At 27.1% G+C, this 14,624-nt stretch overlaps 1 pseudogene; it reads left to right on the plus strand.

Annotated features, from left to right (window-relative positions):
* Positions 1-5: 5 nt before the first annotated feature.
* LOC129300009 (transcription factor IIIA-like) lies at positions 6-1,146 on the plus strand (annotated as a pseudogene).
* Positions 1,147-14,624: the final 13,478 nt, after the last annotated feature.

The following is a 14,624-nucleotide window of genomic DNA, read 5'->3' on the forward strand; positions in this document are numbered from 1 at the left end:
TTCTTCAACATCAAGGGCAAACTTTTAAGTGTCCAATTGAGAGTTTGCAACCGTGATTTTGCTTTTCCAGGAAATATGACAATACATCATGTTAAGGAATTTCATAATGAAAAACTCTACCTCTACCACTGTTGAAAATCCGAAGCAGTATGTTTGCCCAGAAGTTGGTTGCGGCAAGTTTTCAAATTTGCATCAAAACTGAAAAAGCATGAAAATTCTCATGGCAAGATTCTTTCCCTTTGAATATTATCTGTAATTTCTGAATTCCCTGAGATGTCAAGTGGCCTGACATGGACTCACAGGGTGACTCGTAAGTTTTAAATGATATTTTGGGACTAAATTTGAAAGAATTCTTTCTTCTGCAGTGAAGCTGGAGTCAGTAGCGAGTAGGTAGTCTGCTTGTATCCCGATTGTATGAAGCATTTCACAATGAGCACTGCCTTCAAGAACATATCAAATTGTGCCACCAACACGTGACCTGTGAGATCTGTGGGAAAAAGCAGCTGAGGAAAAATATTAAGCGGCATCTTCATATGCATGACAGTGTAGTTCGTCAGAGGCATTTAAATGTGAAATGATGAAGATTGTGATTGCACATTCTCAAGTGTAAGAAATCAGAAATCCATACTAACTGTTCAACGTGCAATTTAACTGAAGAGCTGCCTATGTGCCGGATTATACCATTTTGGTAGTAATTGAATCTTTGTAATTTACTTGGATTATGCATCAACAGAAATCTAATCTCCAGAAGCATGTGAAGGCTGTGCACTTTGAGGAGAAACTTTTGTGTGTGGCTTTCCTGGTTGTGGCATGAGATTTTCTTACAAACATGTGAGAGATAACCATGAAAAAACTGGGTCTCATGTCTATAGCATGGTAAGTTCGTTTGTTCGCACGCCTTCAACTCGTTTGAAGAACTTTGGATATCTCAGGCATAATATGCTCGAGTTTTTATTGACAATCAATGGTTGCCTTGTTTCAGGGGGGATTTTGAAGAAGCTGATGAGCAGTTCAGATCAAGGCCTAGAGGAGGACGGGAGAAAGAGAACGTATCCTACTGTTGAAATGTTAGTTAGGAGAGAGTTACTCCGCCCAGTCAATTGGATCACTGGTTACTCATGCAAGATGATGATTAGATGCTCTTAAGTGTGTGGGAACTACATTTAAGTGCCCCTCGCTGCCAGCCATCCAGAAGTGACATTACAGCGATCCTTGGGTGGTGGAGAAATTATCTGAAGAATCATTGATTCAGAGCAAGAGCATGAAAAATTGCTGTAATTACCAATTTTCTGTGGAAACTTTGTTGGTCTAAGTGAGATGATTTTAGGGATTACATGCAGTGAGTCAGGGCGTTGACTTGTCTGAGTTTCCAGTCTGTGGATTGGGCTTCCATGTTAATTATGGGATGTCCATGTCGCCTGTGGAGAGAGGGAGAAGGCTAGTTTTGTTCCTATACAGAGAGTTGTAAATATACGATTGAATTGTTATGGCCACCAATATTTTGCAGCTATCTATCTTTGCGCATTATAAATGGAACCGTTTTGATTATTTTGTCCGTAGTCCAAATTTGAATGTTGATTTTGTTCAACCACTGCCTCGCTTCTCCATTTTCATGTTCTGTAAGCAATAAATGAATTTGTGACGTCTCACCTTCCTTTCAATGATGTTTGAAGTGTGCTATTTTGTAGCTCTTTTTTTGATTGGATTAATTACGTTTGTTGACACCTGATAACACGTGTCTCTGTGTGTGTGGAGTACATATATGCATGCGCACTCAAATCTATAAAATAAAATTACATGCATTCAATTTTTGATAGTTTGGGCCCACACAACAAAGGCCTAGCAATTTATCTTCTTTAAGCTTAACTCAAGGAACCCAAGCAATACGCGGATCGAGCGCGTAAAAGTTTTTTTGGTAAATAGTGATCAAGCCCAAGAAGGTGGTTTTGTTTGTTTGAAAAAGTGTTTTCAATATTATTTAAAATTTAAATCTTGTAGTAAGCAAAATATTAATATTTAATCATAAAACCTTGAGACGAATAATTTGTATTCGTAAGAAATGTCATTATTTCTAGCTCTATTTTTGGTTGCGTCCATGATTTATTGTGAGTGGTATAGTGAAGCTAGGATGCTTGTTTTAACATTACTCACTTCATGCATGAAAATCAGTAGGAGAAATCTTTGAGTGATTTTAGTTTTGAAATTATACCTGGATTACATGCGACGATTATTATCCTATGAACAAAATTAGTATGATTTTATACGTGGTTGACGACGATATTAGTTTCTTCTTGACAAAAAAGAATATTATTTATTACATACTCTATTTTCTTTTTTACTTACCAGTTATTAAATTATGAGATGTACTTAGTTATTAAATACTATGTAATTTCAAATAGTAAAGCCGAGGCTAAGGTAGCTGCTTTTAACACCTCCGACGAAGCCTTTTTGTTGTATTTGGTATATGTATGTTGTTGCCTTTATAGATGAAGCCTCACAAATAGATGATTTTAAAGCCTGGTTAGTTTCTATTCTCATTTTTTTTTTTAAAAATGATTTTGCAATACAATTTTAAATTTTTTTTAAAATAAAATAAAATAAAAATTTGTTTAATTATGGGCAATTAAAAATTGATTTTAAAATTAAAAAATGAATTGATAGTAATGATTATAATAGTTAAGGGGTGAGTGATAACAAAAATAGTTTAAGGTAATTTAATTTTTAATAAAATATAGTGTATTTAAAAATAAAAAAATAAAAGGGGACAACTTGAAGTCGTTTCTATTTAAAGAAAACAAAAAATAAAACAGTTTTAAAAACAATTAAATAAAAAACGCTTATTCCAAACTAATTTTTTTTTATTTTTTTATTTTCAAAAATAAAAAATAGTTTTTAAAAACAGAAACAAACAAGCCCTTAAGACATCTTAATTTCTCTCAAGCAATATTATAGCCAACTATAGATATAGAAAGAATCATAGTGCAAGGTCACTGGAGTTACTAATGATTTCTGTATTATCTCCTCCCAATTTTATCTTGCAATAAGAAGAGAGATGGAATTTAGGAGTGAGAGGAGGGAGTCCATCTTGACACATGAGACTCACACACTCATCTCCCTCTATATATCCATTTATAGAGTAGGGGAGAACTTGTGTTTTTACATTATCACCATTGTATTGGCGAGTTCTTTGTTTTTTTTTTTTTTTCCTCTTGTGCATTCGGTATATTGAGCCTATCTCACATTGAGTTTATAAAATTTATTGGGATCCAAACTAATCTTGATTGAGCATTGACATACCCTTTCAAGGTGGCACCACTAAGTTTTAACATTGCTGCATTCTTAGAGCTATTGAAATTACTAAGTGAGTTGGAACAATCACTTACCTGTTGATCCATATAGTTGGTGGTATAGTGTTGAGTCTCTTTACTACTATGCAGGTATGTATCTGTGCACAATAAGGGATTCTAAATATCTGCTGCAACTTTTCTCACTTTTTTTTTTCTTTTTACATCTCTCTCAATAATGACATGTAATTCGAGGTTCTACTTGTTTTATTTTTTAAAAAAAAATTGTAAAGTGTGTTTGGGTCCGAGGATGTAAGGAAAATTTGGAGCAAAGTGCATGTATACATGGAAGTATGAGGGCACCACTTCTATGTGGGTATGGAAAATTTTAATCCAAAAATAGGATATGGATAGGAGCATCACTTAGAATATTTCAATGACCTTGTGGTCATCAAAGTAAATAATGAAATGGTTGACTTAAAGTCTGAATCCAATTAAGAAAGGCTCTTGAACATAGACAACTATGGATGATATTGAGGATGTTTGGTTTCTATTTTTAAAAACAATTTTTTTTTTTTTTAAAAACAAAAATAAATAAAAACTTGACTAGATTAGCGTTTTTAAATTTAATTTTTTTTAAAATTGTTTTTATTTTTTGTTTTTAAAAACAAAAAAATAAACATCCTAGAACTATTTTATTTTTCTTATTTTTAAACTATATTATATTTAATTATTAAAAATTACAGTCTCCTTGACTAATCACCATCATAAGCCATCATCATTATCTGTTGGCAATCATCATTATCACAATTTAAAAATTACATTGCAAAATAATTTTTAAAAACAAATAATAAAAACACAACCAAAAACAAGGCTCATTATCCATGATGGTTCATGCTGAAAGTTGTTTTGAGCATTAGCTTCTTTCTACATCTATAACAATTGGATTATGTTTTCCTATACCAAGTTTGTACTTTCTTACTTCCAAATTGTTACTACCTTTTTCATAAATCCAAATTGTTATTTTTCTAAGCCCAAATTATTTCCCATGCCTTCGTGAGTTGTTATGAAGTTTAGAGGCAAACATTAAATTATTAAAATTTAAGAGATTGGGTTACATCAAATTAAAATTATGAGTTATAATCAAATTAAAATAACAGTCGCTAAATGATTAACTTTTCCAAAGCAACAATGACAATAATTGAGATTTTTTAAAAAAAATTAAAAAAATATATTTTACAAATTCACAAAAACATAAAAATGACATTGTTTACACACAAACATGCACTCACATCAGTCTTAAATATAAATGACCTCTAAAAAAAAATTGATGACTCTTTTTTATTAGTCATTTTACATTAAAAAAATAGATTATTAAATTTTTGCTTTCAATTTTATTCTTTCATAATTTTTTACAAGTAGCATGAAAGGTATACATAAGACAAATTATTTATAAAGATGGTACATTAATAAAAAATCAATTTAAAAAATATCTTTTAAATAATGTCAATAATTTTACTACATCTTTTTTGTCTCAATAAAAATAGTTAAAAGTGATTTTGAATATCACTTGAGGAATACTCCCTCAAGTCTTTATTATAAGGACATTGTGAAGTATTAATTATATTTTTTAATATCATTTTTATTTAAATTTATTATTTACGATGATAGAAAATTAATTATGATTGGTTCAATTAGTGAGGACTTAACTCATAATTAACAAAGTTGTAAAATCAAATCACCCTCTTGATATGAGAATTTTATTAGTAAACAATCTATAAGTACTTTTGTAAGTATTCATTGAACTTTAAGGCATGCCTGACTTGATGAGATGAGCTCTTAAAACTTAACTCTTTTTTTTTTTTTAAGTTCACAAAAAAAGAAAGAAGAGAAAACATAATATAAATTTGAATTTTTTTTATTTAAATGAGTAAAATAAAAATTTATTTTATCAGATGAAATTAATAGCTTCTTAATTATATCTATTAATTCTGATAAGATTTTTAGAAATACTTTATAATATGGGAAGAAGTATACCAGTGCAGTTGCAATTGATTCCGGGGGCCAAATCAAACGCAAACGAAACATCCTCAGGGAAGAGAGTAACGGAATCAAGTAAGAGAAGGATGAGTGGATGCGTAAGTGTTGACAAATCACAAGTAAAGATAAGGCCAACACACAAAAGGCTTTGTATTATTATTAATATATTGAGGCGGCTTGGGCCCCACTCACAGTGATTATCCTCGAAAAGAGAGAGAGGCGCGTGGGGTGGGGGTACGTTGGTGACACGCAAGAGTCAGATACATTGCACTCACAGACGAATCAAGCAAGCGTGACGGTAAGGATTGAATTGGATTGGATGGACTGGAAGAAGCAGAGAACAGAACAGAACAGAACATTGCACCTTGAAATCTTGGATTCTGAATTAACACAAAAAAGCAAAGGCCAAGTTTGAGCCAAGTTGCAGAGATATTCAGTGATTCTCTGTGGTTGTACAGTGCTGGTTTTTTTGTTCGGTGCAATGAACGCAAAAGTAATCCCCAAGCTCAGAATCTGGGGCTGTTTCTGACACGCGCCATTAAAGAGAAGGACAAAATGCATTGAACCCGGACGCGTGGTTTTGGTTGGGAGATAACAAGACAATCAATAATGTGGTGGGTGTTTAGTACGTAACAATAATCACAAAGTAGTAATAATAATATCTTTGTGTCAGTACTCGGTACATTCCCATTCCCGTTGATTCCCTTCCTTCTCTGTTATTTTTCTTTGTTTTCGTTTTTTCTTTTTGGGCCAATATTTTCCTGTTTTCTCAGTTTCCACACATTCTCGGACTTTGAGAGCATCTTTTTATTGACCTATTTCTTTCTTTTATTTCTTCATTTTACATCCCAATCTACAATCAACTCTCTACATCTCAAATTATAACACATTATTTTAATTTTAAATTATAAAATAATTTAAAAAAAAATTATACATACTAATAAAAATAATAATAATAATAATTTAAGATAAGATTATGTATGCTAATAAAATACAATAATGACATTTTTTTAAAAAAAATTCTGTACAATTATTACATTACAATATCATTTCATTCTTGTTTTACTAAAATTATAATATTAAAAAAGTATTATTCATGAAAATTTATTTTTTTAAATTGTTTTATATTTTGGGATAGTAAAATAATTTTGAAAGCATTTCATTTCTCAAAATATAAGATAATTAACCCAAATAAAAATCATTAACGATATTTTTTTAATATTAGATTCTCAATCAAATGAAGAGAGAATTCAAATAATTGAAGTGTAATAATTTAGTTGTATATTTAAAGTTATATTAAATGAATAGCCTTTTTTTAAAATTTATATTTTTATTTGAACAAATAAAATTATAAAGTGTCATTATTGAGTTTTATTAATATATGTAATCTCATCTTAAAATAGGAGAAAGTATTTTGTTAACAAAATTACAATATCAATGAAAATTGTTAAATATATTTACAATTTTAATTTTTCTATAAAGAAAGTCTGAGATACTTAGTCCTATATAATAATGAGATATATTTTTATAGTCAAATCAAGACAAATACATTTTAATGTACATAGTAAACAAATGTATCACAAATATAAAATTTGTATTTAAAATGGAGTTAGAATTTCAGTTAATATTTTCATCTTATCCTAGTATTCCCATAGAATTTTTTATATTCATTAATTTTTTTATGTTTATTTATACCTTACTAAACATGGAATTTTATTTCTTTTCATTTACAATCCAATTGCCAGGTACTATCATTTTTAAATACTCATCTCCATTCCATTCTCATCTTTGTACCAAATGAGGTCTTACTCTGACAGTATTTAAATGCATTATTTTACATGGAAATCATTTTAAAAATTAGTTCAAATAAATACAATAACTAGAAACAAATGTTGTGTGAATAAGAAGTTATGTAACACAGCGTGATCATCTTGATGTTATAAAGAAAGATTCTTCGAGGAACAAGAAATATGAACAATGATACCAAATCATTCCAAGATATTAAAAAAAAGAAGAAAAAAAGAAAAAAGAATAGCTTTTAATTATTCTCAACATCACATGCTTCCCTCATATCTGCAAGAGGCAATTATGGGATTCTGTATATTTTGGTATATTTTGGGTATGGAGCAGTTCTCTTCTTTTATTTCATGTTTCCCAGTCAAGAATCCAATTTTTTTTTTCAAAAAAAATCAACATTTGCACTACTTTTTCTATCCTAAAAAAGAAATTCCTTATTAGTAAAAGAGAGGGAAAGAATTGTATTTAAAGAGTGAAATAATCAGTGATAGTATTAAAATAATCATAATGAAACCTTATTTTTTAAAAAAATATTTATATTTTGGGAACCCCAAATCACTTCTAAAAATATCTAATAAAATAAAATGACGGGAATAGTTTTTTAAACTAAAATGTCAATAAATCAATGCAAATTCAGTTTACTACTCTCTCATTTTTGTAAAGCATTCAATTACTTTAAAAATACCCCCCATCTTGCAAAAATTACCTTCAATTGAACACTATTCTCTCTCTCAACTCCTTTCTCTTTACCATAATCATTAATTAACCCTCTTTTGGAGAAAAAAACATTAATTGTTTTCTATATTTTGTACAATATCTTATAAATAGGAAAATAATTTATTATTTTTTATATGCCTATATGATTAGATCGGGCATAGCTTCTCTCCTCCTCCTTCCCTTTCTCTTACATTCTATTCTCTTTTTAGCCATTAGATCAATATTTAGATGGTTTAGATTTGATATCATATAAAATTATTATTACAACATTAAATTATAAAAAATATAAATAATAAAATTCAAACTCCTAAAATTTAATAAAAACAATTTTAAAATACAGTAAAAATGAAATGAAATGTTTTGAAAGAGCAAGATCAAATCTAGATCATTCAAAATTTTAATTTAATAGTTAAAGATTAAAAAAGGATGGAAAGAAAGAGAGAGAGAATCTTCTCCCGATTAGATCATATCTAAATTCAATCATTGTCAGGGATAATCTTTCCAAAAGTGTTTTCTGCATTCACTTGGACCAAAGTGTTCTAAATGATATGCTTTACAAACATAAGGATGGAGCATACAATAACATTAAAATCCTCAATAAATTACAGCATTATAAATCATAAATAATAGGTCTTCGATGCCAAAGAAAGAAAGAAATAACATGTCTTATTTTCCATGCTTCATGCAATGTATAGAAAAATACATTCTTATACAGCATTTGATAATAGGATAACCTGGATAAAAATATAAATAAATTTGAAGTTATACATGATGGCACGCAATTATAAGGTAAAGAAAAATTATATTCTGATTCAATATTAATCTGCAATTTTTAATGTAAGTATGTATTTCAACCAACAAATAATAATAATTCTACATAATGATATAAAAGTTTTAATGGAAAATTAAGCCAAGTTCTATTGGTTAAATAAATTCATTTGATCGATGTTTGATATTTTAAAGATGTAGTCATTTGTATACGATAATACAAACAACGAAATAGAAATTCATATAACACTTTTACCAAAAAGAAAAAATAAATTCATATAACACCATTCGCAATTTAATTATGAATAGTATGGCTTGCAAATTTATTGAATTATAATATATTTTAAAATATATTCATTTTAAATATTAATTATATAAATTTATAGATAGAGTATACATTATACATTAAAACTAAATTTATATTTAATTTGATCTAACCTTACTGAAGTTACTAAAATACTCTATATAAAATACGTTTTTATTTTGATTCAATCAATTTGAAGCAAGTGTCAAAAATAAAAATCCTCACCCCACCCGAATCATTCAACATACTGGCACGTTTTACTTAAAATAGGCACTTTTTACATTACGTGATATTTGAATATTAGTATATAATATAATGTACTGCCTACAATTTATAAATGTTTTATAGGTGTATACATTGTATATCAACAAGTTTTTGAAAACTTCATTCTACTGTAGGTAATGAGCCATGTAGGATATCACTTCGCAGTATAAAATTTTTTCAACAATATTTTATTTACATACACATTATTTAAATCCCAGATCAAACTTAACACAAACATCCACATCAAATCATATGGACCAAATGCCATTTTTAGTAGTATATATATTCTAAGATTATTAGGTACAAACAAATACAATTAACAATCTATTTATTTATCTTGTTTTTTTCTTGTAAGACATCAAAATAGAAAAAGGAAACGAGAAAGACTAGTGGAATCTTAGCAAAATTGGCAAGTAATTAAGGTGGCTAACAAATTAAATAACAATATATTCGTGTTCGGCAGAACCATTGACTTTAAAGTAATTGGTTTTGATTATTTAAAAAGACGTGCTAGAAAGGGAAAATCCCCATAATTAAAACGTGTTTCCTCTAACTTAAATCGTCATCATTATTTTAATCAAGTGTTGAAGAAACGACGTCGTATTCAAGTCAAACATACTCTGCTCTGGTTTTTATCAGATAGCAACCATGTACAGTGAATTGTCAAAATATGTCACGGAAGAAAAGTAAAAGGTCAAAGCATACAGTTCATCTGGATATGTGTGCGTGTGTGTGTGCTGGTAAAATTGACAAGCTAAGAAGTTGATAATTTAATGAGGTGAAGCAAAATGTAAGTGACCAAATAAAGTAATATGCTAAAGTTCATGTATCTTTTGACAAGTAATAATAAAATACTATGTAAAATGAATTTTTTTAAGATTTTAGGTTGAAAATAAAAACAAACAACTATATTTCAAATCCTATTTCATCATTAAATTAATTAGAACAATTTATGTGCGCGTTAAAATTACACATCAACATAGGCTGGCATGCATTTTAAGGATTCTAGTAGTGCCTCAATAACTGGTCGGAGTTCAGAATTTCAACCCTTTTTCTGTTTAATATAATTAATCATTTTACCAAAAGAAAAAGACAGAATATATATTAACATAGGCTGGCATGCATTTTAAGGATTCCAGTAGTGCCTTAATAACTGGTTGGAGTTCAGAATTTCAACCCTTTTTCTGTTTAATATAATTAATCATTTTACCAAAAAAAAAGACATAATATATATTTTGCCTTTCATGCTCAAAAGAGATTAGTCTTAATAGCATACCAACAGGCCTCGCGTGGGATGATGAAAGAAATTTTAAATAGGCTTATATTTATGGATTTAAATTTAAATATAAAATTTAAAATCTTATATTTTAAATTTTATATTTAAAATTCATGTATGTAAATTTCGAATAGAATGGTGTATATATAGTACTTCAATATTTGGTAGGTATAAAAATAATTTCTAAAAAGAAAATAAAAAGTACATATTACCCTATTCTCTTTCCAGGTATATCTTCTATTTTTTTTTAAAAAAAATACTTTCCATGTATCGAACATGCTATAAGGGTTTAAATTAAATCCTTTAAACAAGTGGTTGAAGTTAGGAATCTCAAGGAAATCTAGTTGAGTCTAATGAAAAAGTTTTCAAAGGCATTAAAGTAGGAAAAAAAAAGAGGAATATAAGTGAAATGTAAATCAGAATATAATGGGCATGCATTGTAAAAACTCTAATATTCTCTTGAACAAGTGGTTTGAGTTTGAAATTTTAACCATGTTATGCAAAAAAACGCAGTTATGAGAGTTTTTCATTTACCCTTCACACCTAGGGAAGATTAGCCTTAGCAGCATACGCCAAATGTTCAAAGAGATTAATTATTTAGTTTTAATGAAAAATTAAATTATCTAAATCATTTGAATGGTGAAGATTTATATAAAAAAGTGAATATTTGTCCATCAAAAGAGCAAATACTTATTCCTTATTACTATGATAGAGATTAGTCCTTATTACTAATTTTCTATGAGTAAAGGATTTAAATTCTTTGAAATTGAAATTGGTGAATTTAGGTAAAGTTTTCTTCCTTTAGTATTTTTATTTATTTTTATAAAATATAAAATTTTCTCTCTCTTTGTTAAAAGAAAAACTTCACATAAATTCACCCATATCGAATTTAGGTAATTTATTCAGTGTCTAGTAAATAAACTAATAATATTGTGATGTATAAGTTGGCAAAAAAAAAATGTTATGTATAAAAATCGTTTTCAATCTATTACTACAATTTTAAACACTTGTTTCAACTTTTTTTTTGGGCCGAAAACATTTATGTCAACTCAGAGCGATGCTTAAAATAATTTTTTGACAAAAATGATTGTATTTATAAATTAAATTAAATATTAGGGGTATAAAATAAGTTTAGATCCTTCTTTACGTATTTATTTATTAGAGGTTGTTGTGGGGTTTGAAGTGTAACTTGTGTGTTGTCGTCATATATGGCTACATGAGTTTGAATAGAAATTTTTAATTTAGTTGTGTGTCTGTGTGCTTTGCACGACAACACATGATTCTATGTTTTTTGATGTCGTTAATTGTGATACATGCATTTGAAAAATATTTTGTATGTGATAATTTTAATTCGTTATATGCAATGCAATGAAAAAAAAAATTAAAATGTCAATATCTTTTTACAACTATAACTTTTAACTCATATTTTTAAATAAAAAGATGTATATTGTTTCCAGAAAATAATATATTAGCTAATTGCAAATTTTTCTAAAAGTAAGGAGATTGTATGAAGCCAATGGATACTGACATCTATACCTTCTCCATTGAAAATATGTCATGTGAACTTGATTAATAGAGAGAGTCTTTTTATTCCAAAAATAAAGTTATCAGAAACAATAATACATAAAATTTTATTTAATTGCATTGATATAATTTTATTGAATAGAATATAAACGATGTGGTGTTTCAGATTTATACAAGAATTTTCAGAATTTACATGCATTGTTATGCAAGCAAATTAAATGTAACACCGTCAAGAAAATAAATTTTTAAATAATTGTAATATTATCCTATTTTTATATATTTATATTTATAATAATGAATTAACGATGATGTAAAGATTAGAGGGGAAATGACTGAAAGATTTCTCACAAATATGCAAATAACAATAATATCGTAAGATATAATAATTCTTTTTACATGTTTTCAGATCTTTTTAATAATAATATTTTTGTGAAATGATTTTAATGACTTTAAACTAAAATATCAATAATTATTTTAGTTTAAATAATATTTTTTTTCACAGTAACTAAAACAAGTTTTGCTCTACATCAAAGAAATTCAAATATTATAAATTAGTGACTATTTTAATTAAAGTGATAATTATTTTTAATAATAATTAAAATGGGATAAGTAATTATAACTTCTCCTCTACATTTTTTTATTACTAAAAATTTAAATATTATAAATATCAGTTATTACTTTATATTAAGTAATAATTATTTTTTTGACAATGACTAAAATGAGATAACAAATCATAAGTTTTACTTCACAAATTTTTTAATCACTAATATATTTTTTATTTTATATTGAGGACATTAAGATCATTTACAAAAATATTAATATAAAAAATATTTTCAATTTTTTTAAAAAATTAGATAAAATGAAAATAAAATTTCTATGAATTATATAAATAACATTTAATCCCTCAAAATGTAATTATTTTCTTAAAGTCTTTAAAAATTTTTTTATTATTAATAAATTTATATAAATTATTAAATTACTCTTGTTGAAAATAAATAATTTACAAATTTTATTTAATATTCATAATTTTTTTATATTCATAATAATATAACAGTAAATTACATTTCACATGTTAATTCCTTATTTACTGCTTCATTGTTGTAAATATAAAAAAGTTATAAATATTAAAAAAATTATGAATAATTTATTTTTAATAAAGATAATTTAATAATTTATATAAGTTTATTAGCTACAGAAAAACTCTTAAAATTTTTTTAAAAAATTATGATATTTTAAAAAATTAAATTATTATTTATATATTTTAAAAATATTTTATTATTATTTTTTAAAAAAATTACCATATTTGGCATGACTTTATTCTCATTCACATGTGTATGCTTTAAAAGATTTTTCTATTAAAATAATAATAACAGTATATAATCATAGAATTTCTGCGCTGTGCTGGCGAGTGGTGGTGACATTAGGCACCACCGCTTGCCTACAACTAGGTCTGCTTCTCCTTGTACAGCCACAATCATTATCAATAGACTTATTATTTTTGTAGTTTTTTTTGTCCTATTAATTTTATTTAATTAGAGTAGTAGGAGTTTTATTTTTTGTTTTTTAGAAAACATGATTTTAAATTTATATTTTGCTTATAGTTTGCTATTAGTGTATGCATTTTTTTTATATGTTAGATTTTTATATTTTTATTTTTTTAATACTTTAGATCTCTTCATAAACAAAATGTAGATACCTTAAAAAAATCTAAAACATTAAAAAAAATGTAAGAATTTAAAATATTAAAAAAATGGGGACTAATAATAAAATGTGAATAAAGTGTAGCTACTCAATGTTTTATTTTTCCTACTTTTTTTAAGTTCTTAATATTAAATACGTGGGGAGGATTGATGGAAATGATTAATCTGATAACAATTAAGTCTCAACAAATTTTAGTGAAGTATGCTAGGATGGTTTCACAACCATCTTCAACTACACTGTAGTGTAATTTGTTAGTCAATAAATCTTGAAAAACAGCGTAAGAATCAACAATGAATTGTATCAGCTACCAGACGTTCTACCAGCAAGGGATGTGAGTCATGCATGCTGTGTCACATGTAAATAGTTAGAGAAAAAAAAATATTTATAAAGCATTATGTTATGGTCTAACTTTGCCCATGAATTCTAAAAAATGTGTAAAAATCTCTAATTTGTATGAGAAGCATATGTTGGGTAATGTTGACTGTAGATGTCGGAAAATTTGATTTTGCTTTCCTTTTTCTACCAAAAACGCGTGGAAAGATGTATGTTCAAATTCACCCTAATTAGCAAAAACTCCCAAGCACGAATTTTTTTTTTTTACACTCTACGAAACATATAAATATATTTTGAATTAAATTGTGTATAAGTATTTGTGAATTGTGATGCGTGATAAAATGAAATGTTGTGCTAAGTTTTTGTTAGTTAAGACAAATTTAAGTACATGTATTTTCATGTCTACATTTTGAGTCAAATAAAATATTAATGAAATTTTTTTAGCATAATGTAACATTTCATGATTATTTTGTTCTTTCATCCATTTACATATGGTACAATATGTGAAATTCACAACTTTTATTTAACGTGTATTTGGTTTTAGTTACTAAATTATGGATTTTTGTATATTTTTTAGAGTTTATAGACAAAATTATACCTCAATCTTGGTTAGGAT

Source organism: Prosopis cineraria, unplaced genomic scaffold (assembly GCF_029017545.1).
Source record: "Prosopis cineraria cultivar Desert tree isolate PC_DT_omini unplaced genomic scaffold, ASM2901754v1 PC1388, whole genome shotgun sequence".
Taxonomy (NCBI): domain Eukaryota; kingdom Viridiplantae; phylum Streptophyta; class Magnoliopsida; order Fabales; family Fabaceae; genus Prosopis; species Prosopis cineraria.